Source organism: Bufo gargarizans, chromosome 7, assembly GCF_014858855.1.
Source record: "Bufo gargarizans isolate SCDJY-AF-19 chromosome 7, ASM1485885v1, whole genome shotgun sequence".
Classification (NCBI taxonomy): domain Eukaryota; kingdom Metazoa; phylum Chordata; class Amphibia; order Anura; family Bufonidae; genus Bufo; species Bufo gargarizans.
In genome coordinates, this window is record NC_058086.1 from 10,841,729 (window position 1) to 10,852,213 (window position 10,485).

Here is a 10,485-nt window from a genome sequence, read left to right on the forward strand (position 1 = left end):
ATCACACCCACAAAAAGGAGGGAGGGAGCGTGGACACATGGAACTGTGCACCTCATACACTTTAGTACACTTATTACAAACCATTTCCGCTGTTAGGCCAGTTTCAGATTCTTGGACCGACCACAGCTCACCTGACCCAAGCGCACTGCATTAGGTCTCTTACACTCGTCCCAAACCACGGGCACTATCCATGCGGCTGCCGCGGCAGATCCAGACCCATTCTACTTGAATAGGTCCGTGAGTCCATCCGTACCGCAAAAATAGTGCCCATGCTGGCCGTGTGCATGAGGCCTTAGTCACATGATGCGGATTACATGTGGGTTTTCCTTATGGATTATCGTACACAAAAAAACGCAGTGTAAGGCTACATGCACACGAACGTTGTTTGTTTCCGTCTCAATTCTGTTTATTTTTGCGGCTAGGATGCGGACCCATTCATTTCAATGGGTCTGCAAAAAAAGCAGACCGCGTCAGTATGTCCATTACGTAACCCCGCAAAAAAAATAGTGCATGTCCTATTTTTTTCTAGTTTGTGGATCTCATGTAAATTTAGCACTTTTCTTCCTTGCGGAAATTGACCTACTGTGTGGAAATCTGTAGCATGTCATTCTTTGTGCGATTTTTTTTTTTCCTGCGGTTCATCCACACGAGAATCCACAAGGAAAAACTGCATGTAATGCACAGGAAGCCTAAGGCTGGTTTCACATGGGCGTTTCGGAAAAAGCTGCGGGTGCGTTGCGGGAACATGCGCGATTTTTCTGCATGAGTTATAAGGGAAAATAATAGCATTCTTAATACAGAATGCATAGTACAATAGGGCTGGAGGGGTTAAAAAAATAAAAAAATAATTTAACTCACCTTAGTCCACTTGTTCACGCAGCCCGGCTTCTCTTCTGTCTTTTTCTTTGAGGAATAGGACCTTTGATGACATCACTGCGCTCATCACATGGTCCATCACAAGATCTTTTACCATGGTGATGGGTCATGCGACGGACCGTGTGATAAGCGCAGTGCCGTCACCACAGGTCCTTTTCCTGTGCACAGCAAAGAAGAAGACAGAAGAGAAGCCGGGCTGTGCAAACAAGTGGATTAAGGTGAGATAAATGATTTAGTATTTTTTTTTAACCCCTCCAGCTCTATTGTACTATGCATTCTGTATTAAGAATGCTATTATTTTCCCTTATAACCATGTTATAAGGAAAAATAATAATGATCGGGTCTCCATCCCGATCGTCTCCTAGCAACCGTGCGTGAAAATCGCACCGCATCCGCACTTGCTTGCAGATGCTTGCGATTTTCACGCAGCCCTATTCACTTCAATGGGGCCTGCGTTGCGTTGAAAACGCGCAATATAGAGCATGCTGCGATTTTCACGCAACGCACAAATGATGCATGAAAATCACCGCTCATGTGCGCAGCCCCATTAAAGTGAATGGGTCCGGATTCAGTGCCGGTGCAATGCGTTCACCACGAGTGTGACGGATTAGGTCCGGATGCGTTCAGGGTGTGTTCAGTGATAATCGCGCGATTTTGCTTGCGTGTGCAGTCCGTTTTGTATGAGATTGCGTTGAGTTATTGCGTGTTTCCGCGTGGGAGACATGCGGATTGCATGCGTTTTTAACACGCGTGAAAAAAAACTGATCCATCCTCTAGGTTTACCTTATACTGCAAACACCTATAAATACCCCAGCATACATAGTTTTTTGGGACAGGTCTATTTTTTTATGGAGAGTAGGTAGTTTGGCTGGTTTTTGTGTTAGGTATTTGGATTTTTTATATATAGGGACTCACAAGATAATGAGGACCCTTGACGTGGGTTGTGAGCTTACATATTTTGCTTACATATATTGTTAATAAGACTGTCATGCCCTGCTCAGGTCATGTGCGGAGGTCTGCCAGGTTAGCAGCACGTGTGTAGCCTTTTGTTATTGTTTTGGAGTTGAGCTGTATCCGCCTCCCTTCAGGTGCACTTGGTGGGGTCATTGGTTTGAGTTTCAATTATGCCCACTCCCAGTGTCCTGTGCAGGTTATAGAGAGAGGAAAGAAGGAAGAGGAAGGAAGGAAGGATTTGCTGTTCCTGCTCAGTACAAGATAAGTTGGTTTTGTTTTTCTTGTGATTGTCTGTCTAGGCTGTTAGAGACGCCTGCCCCCTCCAGGTCCTGAGGGAGCAGGCTGCCTCTCTCCCCCTTTCACCATCTTAGGGATTTTAGGGAATCTTCAGCCTAGGCACAGGGACACGTTCATTCCCACCTTCAGGGTCTGAACGTGGGCATAGAAGTCTAGGGAGAGCTGGTAGGGATTTGTCAGAAGGTGACCTTCATCCCCAGCTTCTTGCCTAGACACTTGTTTGGTTGTATTCTGTGTATCTTGTATCCTGTCCAGCGTGACATTATAACCCGCCAATACTTTGACTGCCATTTCTCAGCTGTTTTTGAGATGGAGTCAATTGATGCGCTAGTTGATCGCATGCAGGGATTATCCCTAGAGGTTGCTGATCTGTGTAATTCGGTAACATGGTGTCAGAATGTTCTGGCATCAGGTGCAATAGGAGGAAGTCAAATTTATGGGGAGCCTAAAGTCACTGTCCCTGATAGATTTGCAGGGGGTGTGGAAAACGTTATCTGCTTTAAAGAGTCAGAGGGTAGGGATAATCATATCCCTGCTTAAAGGGGACGTGCAATCCTGGGCCTTTTCTCTGCCATCCGGTTCTCTGGCCCTCCTGTTGGTGGAAGAATTTTTTAAAGCCTTGGGATTCATTTATGATGATCCAGATCGAGTCTCGATGGCGGAATCTAAATTGCGTAATTTATTACAAGGTGAACATACTGCAGAGGCTTACTGCGTTGAGTTTAGGAGATGGGCTACTGAGTCAGAGTGGAATGACCCCACGTTACGTACTCAGTTTTGTCAGGGTTATCTGAGAGATTGAAAGATGCCCTTGCTTTTCATGTGTACCCGGATACATTGGAGAATGTTATGTCTTTGGCAGTACGGTTAGATAGACGTATTAGAGAGAGGTGTAAGGTTCCCTCCACGCAAGGGATCCCTTCTGTGAGTGGTTTTGTCTCACCTGTTCCCCAGGGTGATATGACATGTAACTCTGGGGTAGGGGAGGAACCCATGCAGCTGGGTCAGGTGTCTATCCATTCCGGTAGTAGGAACTTTAGGAGGTTGCATAAACTATGTTATTACTGTGGGAAAAGTGGTCATTTTATTTTTGCTTGTCCTTTTGTTAAACCGCATGTTGATGAGAAAGAATCACAAAGAGGTTTACTTAAAGAAAAAAAAACATCCCTGACTCTTGGTAGTGTGAATGGGGTGGTGGAGCAAGCAGGTATGCAAGCTCCCTGTAATACTTGTCTTCTCCTTCCAGCTATGGTGGCGCTAGACTCAAGAAAATTTATTGTTGAAGTATTCATTGACTGTGGTGCTGGGTAAACCTTATTGATTTTATTTTTCTTCAAAATCTGTGTCTAAGTACTTGCACTTTAGAAAGAGAGATTCCGGTTTTCACAATTGATTCTTCCCCTCTTTCTCAAAAGAAGTCTCACTCATATTGCTCATTGTATTCAGTTAAGGGTGGGTGATTCACATGTTGAGATCATGTCTTGTTTTGTCATGAAGGACTTGCCCGCTCCTATAGTCTTAGGTTTACCGTGGTTGACAAAACATAACCCAATTATAGATTGGCAAGCAAGACAGATCATTGGTTGGAGTGAATTTTGTTCGGACAATTGTCTTGGCACATCTATCTTTGGTGTGTCTACTACGGCTTTACCTCAGTATCTCTCAGATTTTGCAGATGTCTTTTCGGAGGGTGGGGCTCAGGAATTGCCCCCTCATCGTGACTATGATTGTCCAGTTAATCTCATCCCAGGGGCTAAGTTGCCAAAGTCTCGGCTTTACAATCTTTCTCAACCTGAAAGAGAGGTCATGCGAAAGTATATTGCCGAGAGTCTGGCAAAAGGTTATATTAGGCCATCTAAGTCTCCGGTTGTAGTTGGTTTATTCTTTGTAAAGAAAAAGGATGACTCCTCCCTAGGCGAATTCTCTACCTTGAATAAATCCCCAGATATCCAGCCCTATACTTTATGGAACTGTCACAAGGCGTACATGAAACAGAGCAGCATATGGCCTCTCTTCGCTATACTATAATAAATTTAGCCACCGCCTTACAGAACACCTCTTGCCGGTCTTCTCCACGGCCATGGAAACGGGTTCCTTCCCGGCAGAAATGTTGGAGGCTCTTATAGTCACCATCCCGAAACCGGGCAAATCTCCACTTAATACTACCAGTTATCGTCCTATATCATTACTGAATTGTGATGTCAAGCTGTATTCCAAGATACTAGCGAATAGGCTTTTGAACATAATTCCCTCCCTGATTTCCATAGACCAGACTGGATTTGTGCCAGGGAGACAAGCCCCGGACAACACCAGGAGACTATTGGCGCTATTACAGACGGCTGAGCTTACAACCACCCCAACCGCGTTCTTGACGCTGGATGCCGAGAAGGCATTTGATCGCGTTAACTGGCCTTATGCCTTCTCGGCCCTGAGGAAATTTGGATTCTCGGGCCCGATATACTCGGCCATTTCCGCCTTATACTCAAACCCCTGCTCTAGAGTATTTACTAATGGAGCTCTTTCCAATGTCTTTAATTTGACAAATGGCACTAGACAGGGGTGCCCGTTATCCCCCCTGTTTTTCATCCTATCCATAGAGCCCTTAGCGGAACTGATTCGACGGGACCCGGAAGTAGTGGGCATGGAGATGGGCTCCACTGAACACAAGGTAGCACTTTTTGCGGATGACGTAATCGTGATATGTAAACGCCCCGAGTCGTCCCTTCGGAGAGTGTTTTCTTTGCTACAGATATTTGGTCAGGTCTCATATTACAAACTAAATATAGACAAGTCACAATGTCTCCCTATTAATATCCCAGCTAAACAAATGAACTGGCTGAAGAATCTATTCCAACTAGACTGGCAACAGGAGAGTATATCATATCTTGGCGTACAGCTGACGCACCCAGTATCTAGGACATTCCACACCAACTTCCCCCACCTACTAGAAGATCTGGCGAAGGACATCAAGAATATGAGGAAACTCATCATATCTTGGTTTGGAAGAATAGCTGCATACAAAATGTTATTTCTCCCCAGACTCATCTACCTCTTCAGAACCTTGCCAGTCCCAATCCCGATCTCCTTTTTCAATACTGCCAAGCGGCAGATGATGAGCTATATATGGGACTCGAAGCATCCCAGAGTAGCGTACTCCATTCTAACGAGACACAGAAAAGAGGGAGGACTAGGGGTTCCTGACTTGAAACACTATCGCACAGCCTGCCTCTTAGACCAGCTGGTCCATTGGTGGAACGACTCAGCAGACAAACACTGGGTAACAATGGAAAGGACCTCGCTCACCCTCTCTTCCCTCCGCTCCCTTCTAGTGGGTACGGCGTGGAAACTCCCTTCCTGTGAATCCCCCTTGCAAGCTATCAAATTGTCTCTTTCAGCCTGGAAAACTTTATTAGACAACTCTACCTCGGGAGAGGGACTATCCCCCAATCTCTTATCGATATCCTGTCTAACAGACCACATCCAAGATCTGAACCTCAAGACATGGTCTGCTTGTGGGATTCGATCTGTACAGGACATGATAGGCTCAGACAAGGTCTTATTATTCTCCCATATCCATAGCAAGTTCCACATCTCCAATAGAGAGTTTTATAAATTCCTACAGATTAGGTCCTTTTTAGATAAGGGTGAGAAAACCTCACTGTACATGCCTCAAATAGTTAAGAGGTACCTCCACGACAGGTTTCCAAAAAGGGGGGTATCTCCCTCTTTTATGGCCTCCTTACACAGGAGGTTGAATGGTCTAAATCACCCCCCCTAAAGAAGTGGGAGACAGATCTGAGTCGAACCTTTTCCAAAGACCAGTGGCATGTCGCATTCCGATTGACCCATTCAACCTTCCGCTGTGTGAGCCACCAAGAGGTGATCTTCAAAACAAGCCTGCAATGGTATTATACGCCGTCCAAACTGCATTTGATGTTTCCCTCAGCCACTCCCGCCTGCTGGAGACAGTGTGGGGGCAGAGGTTCTCTCCTCCACACCCTCTGGGCTTGCCCGAGGATTACTAATCTCTGGAGAGAGGTTCAGGACCTCTTAAATAGCCTGCTCTCTAATCCCATAGTTATGTCCCCAGAAGCAGCCCTCCTCTTTATCAATATCGATGCCCTGCCATATACCTACAGATCGATAACGGTCCATGTGCTTATGGCCACCAAGCTAGTTATTACTAGGCACTGGAAAACCCCAGCCACCCCTTCTCTCCGCGAGGTATTGACGTTGGTGATTTCCACCTGCATGCACGAAAAAATGTGGAACACCCGATTGCCCTCAATGGCTAGGTTCAACGCATTGTGGTCGGAGTGGATATCCAGTCTATGATACGAGCCTTAGTGAAACCATAGGAAACAGCTTAAATTGCCTCCACTCATTTCAGCTGACCTCTACTATGCTGCCCTGAGGGGCTGCTCCTTTAGTTATCTTGTGCTCTGGTGTTGCTTATGTTGTTCTTTATGCTCGTTTGTTTGTTGTTTGCATACCTACGCATACAATACCAATAACCACCCGGTGTGCATTTATATTCTCAATTCTGTACTGTGGAGAATCCCACAGCCTTATTATGCGCATTGGCGTGTGAGCCAGCTTTTTCTATGTGATGTCGTATTGTAATAATGATACTGAACTAAGCCTGTCAATGTCTTGAAACTTTAATAAAATTTGCGTGATAAAAAAAAAAAAAAAGGATGGATCGCTGAGACCTTGTTTGGATTTCCGGGAATTGAACCCTATTACGGTCCGTGATCCGTATCACCTTCCTTTGATCAAATTGTTGGAGCCAAGGTGTTCTCTAAGTTAGATTTAAGAGGGGCCTACAATCTGATCAGAATCAAGGAAGGGGATGAGTGGAAAGCGGCCTTCAACATGCACGAGGGTCATTTTGAGAATCTCGTTATGCCTTTTGGGTTAACTAACGCGCCAGCGGTATTTCAGTGATTCGTCAATGACATTTTCCATCATTTTGTGGTGAGGTTCGTGGTAGTTTACTTGGATGACATTCTAATTTACTCTCCTGATCTGAAGACCCATCAGGATCACGTGAGACAGGTTTTGTCGATCCTTCGGGAGAATAAATTATATGCCAAATTGGAGAAATGTGTGTTTTCTGTGCAGGAGCTTCCGTTTCTGGGATATTTGCTTTCTGACTCTGGTTTTCGTATGGACCCCGAAAAGGTCCGGGCGGTTCTGGAATGGGACCGACCGGAGAATCAGAAAGCTTTGATGCGGTTTTTGGGGTTTACTAATTATTATAGAAAATGTATCTTGAACTATTCTACCATTGTAAAACCTCTGACCGATATGACTAAGAAGGGCGTCGACGTCTCTGTCTGGTCGGATGAGGCATTGCAGGCCTTTTCAGCTATTAAGGAATGTTTTGCGCTTGCTCCCATTCTGGTGCAGCCCGACGTGTCTCAGCCATTCGTGGTGGAGGTTAATGCATCATAAGTGGGGGTTGGAGCAGTGCTGTCGCAGGGTTCATCTCCTGGCAAATGGGTTCTGTGTGCTTTCTTTTCCAAGAAGCTCTCGGTCGCCGAGAGGAATTATGATGTAGGAGATAGTGAATTGATGGCCATCAAACTGGCCTTTGAGGAATGGCATCACTGGTTGGAGGGGGCGTCTCATCCCGTTACGGTATATACTGATCCTAAGAATTTGGCTTATCTGCAATCTGCCAAGCGTCTGAATCCTAGACAGGCTAGATGGTCACTGTTCTTTACCAGGTTCAATTTTGTGGTTACTTTTCGCCTGGGGGTTAAAAATGTCAAGGCAGATGCGTTGTCTCGCAGTTTTCCTGGGGTATGTGATTCAGAGGATCCTGCTCTGATTTTGGCTGATTGGGTGGTGGTCTCCACTCTGTACCTCGAATTGGAGATGGAGGTGTTGGGAGCCCAAGAGGGGGCTCCTGGTTCTTGTCCCCCAGGGAGGTTGTTTGTTCCTGATGGACTGTGATACAAGGTATTCAAGGAACATCACGATACTGTCCTTGCTGGACATCCTGGTGGTAAGTCCACCTTTGATCTTGTGTCCCGGGTTACGTAAGAGTGTTGAGGAATACGTAGCAGCTTGTGAAACCTGTGCACGGTCAAAGGTTGCTCACATTCGACCTTCTGGTTCACTTCATCCTTTGTCTATTCCGTCTTGTCCTTGGACGCACTTGTCTATGGACTTTTTTACGGATCTGCAGAGTTCCTCCAGGAAAACAGTAATTTTGGTGGTTGTTGACCGTTTTAGTAAAATGGCTCAGTTTGTATCGTTAGCTAGTCTGCCCAATGCCAAGACTCTTGCTCAGATTTTTGTTGATAATATTGTGAAATTGCATGGCATTCCCTCGGATGTGGTTTCTGATAGGGGCACACAGTTTGCCTCCAGGTTTTGGAGGGCGTTCTGCTCTCGGCTTGGCATTCAACTTTCGCTCTCTTCGGCTTTTCATCCGCAGTCGAATGGGCAGAGTGTACTAATCAAAACCTGGAGACCTACTTGAGGTGCTTTGTGTCTGAAAACCAGGAGGACTGGTCCTCATTCTTATCCCTAGCAGAGTTTGCTTTGAATAACCATAGGCAGAAGTCCACGGGTAAGTTGCCATTTTTTGGCGCATATGGTTTTCATCCTCCGTTTGGTACCTTTTCTGGGACTAGTTCCTCTGGGATGCCAGAGGAGGAGAGATTATCTTCTGCCTTGTCTTCTATCTGGCGGAGGATCCAAGTGAATTTGGAGAAGATAGGTGAGAGGTATAAGCGAATGGCTGACAAGAGACGTATGACTGGTCCAGACCTGTGTGTGGGTGATCTGGTGTGGTTATCTACAAAAAATATTACTGGGTCCAAGATTTATTGGACCTTACAAAATATCTGCGGTGGTCAATCCAGTAGCATTTCGTCTGGATCTTCTGCAGACTTGGAGGATCCATGATGTGTTCCACAGGTCTTTGCTGAAGAAATATGTGAAACCGGTGGAACCATCGCCATTGCCTCCTCCCCCTGTTCTGGTTGATGGAAATTTAGAGTTCAAGATCTCTAGGGTTCTCGACTCAAGAGTTCTTCGGGGTTCCCTTAAGTACCTGGTACACTGGAGGGGATACGGCCCTGAGGTGAGGATGTGGGTTCCGGCTGTGGATGTTAGTGTCAGCCGACCGGTGAGGGCTTTTCACAGATCCCACCCGGATAAAGTTAGGCCGGGGTGTCCGGAGGTCACCCGTAGAAGGGGGGGGTACTGTAATGCCCTGCTCAGGTCATGTGCGGAGGTCTGCCAGATTAGCAGCACGTGTGTAGCCTTTTGTTATTGTTTTGGAGTTGAGCTGTATCCACCTCCCTTCAGGTGCACTGGGTGGGGTCGTTGGTTTGAGTTTAAATTACGCCCACTCCCAGTGTCCTGTACGGGTTATAGCTTCTCTCTTGCTCAGAGGAAGGAAGGAAGGATTTGCTGTTCCTGCTCAGTACAAGATAAGTTGGTTTTGTTTTTCTTGTGATTGTCTGTCTAGGCTGTTAGAGAGACGCCTGCCCCCTCCAGGTCCTGAGGGAGCAGGCTGCCTCTTTCCCCCTTTCACCATCTCACCAGGGATTTTAGGGAATATTCAGCCTAGGCACGGGGACACGTTCATTCCCACCTTCAGGGTCTGAACGTGGGCATAGAAGTCTAGGGAGAGCTGGTAGGGATTTGTCAGGAGGTGACCTTCACCCTCAGCTTCTTGCCTAGACACTTGTTTGGTTGTATTCTGTGTATCCTGTATCCTGTCCAGCGTGACAAAAAAAACGGTCTGGGAAATATGTACTAATACCTCATTAATATAAAGTGTAATTTATAGCAATAAATGTATGCATGTTTCACCATCATCAATAATAAAGTAGTAGTTGGCCTGATTATGACTTAATAAAAACTATCATCACATGTGTCATGTCACTAAACTCCATCTGCATTGTGTTTAATATCGTGTGCTTAACGGATGTTTAATTTTTTTACCTTTTTGTTGGTAGATATGTATTATCAATAAAAATATGTTGAACAAAGATTTTAAATTTGTTGATACAGTTTATAACCAAATTAATTTTTGTGTGTGTAAAGGTTAGAGAAATCGTGTTTATATAGAATAAGTGTATTTGGCTTATATTAATGTATATTAAACGTTTACAGTTAGTAATGTGGTCTATGTGTTTGTGCTACATAAATATCATTATGCACTGTATATAATAAAGACAACAAACAATAAAATGCATGAAAATAAAACTCTGTTTAATAAAACACAGATGAGTCAACTTGACTTTTTTTTCTTTTTTTCTAAATAATACCATATCTAAAATATACAAAAGAAAAATTACAAATTCAAAAACCGGGCAGGTGGCAATGGGGGAC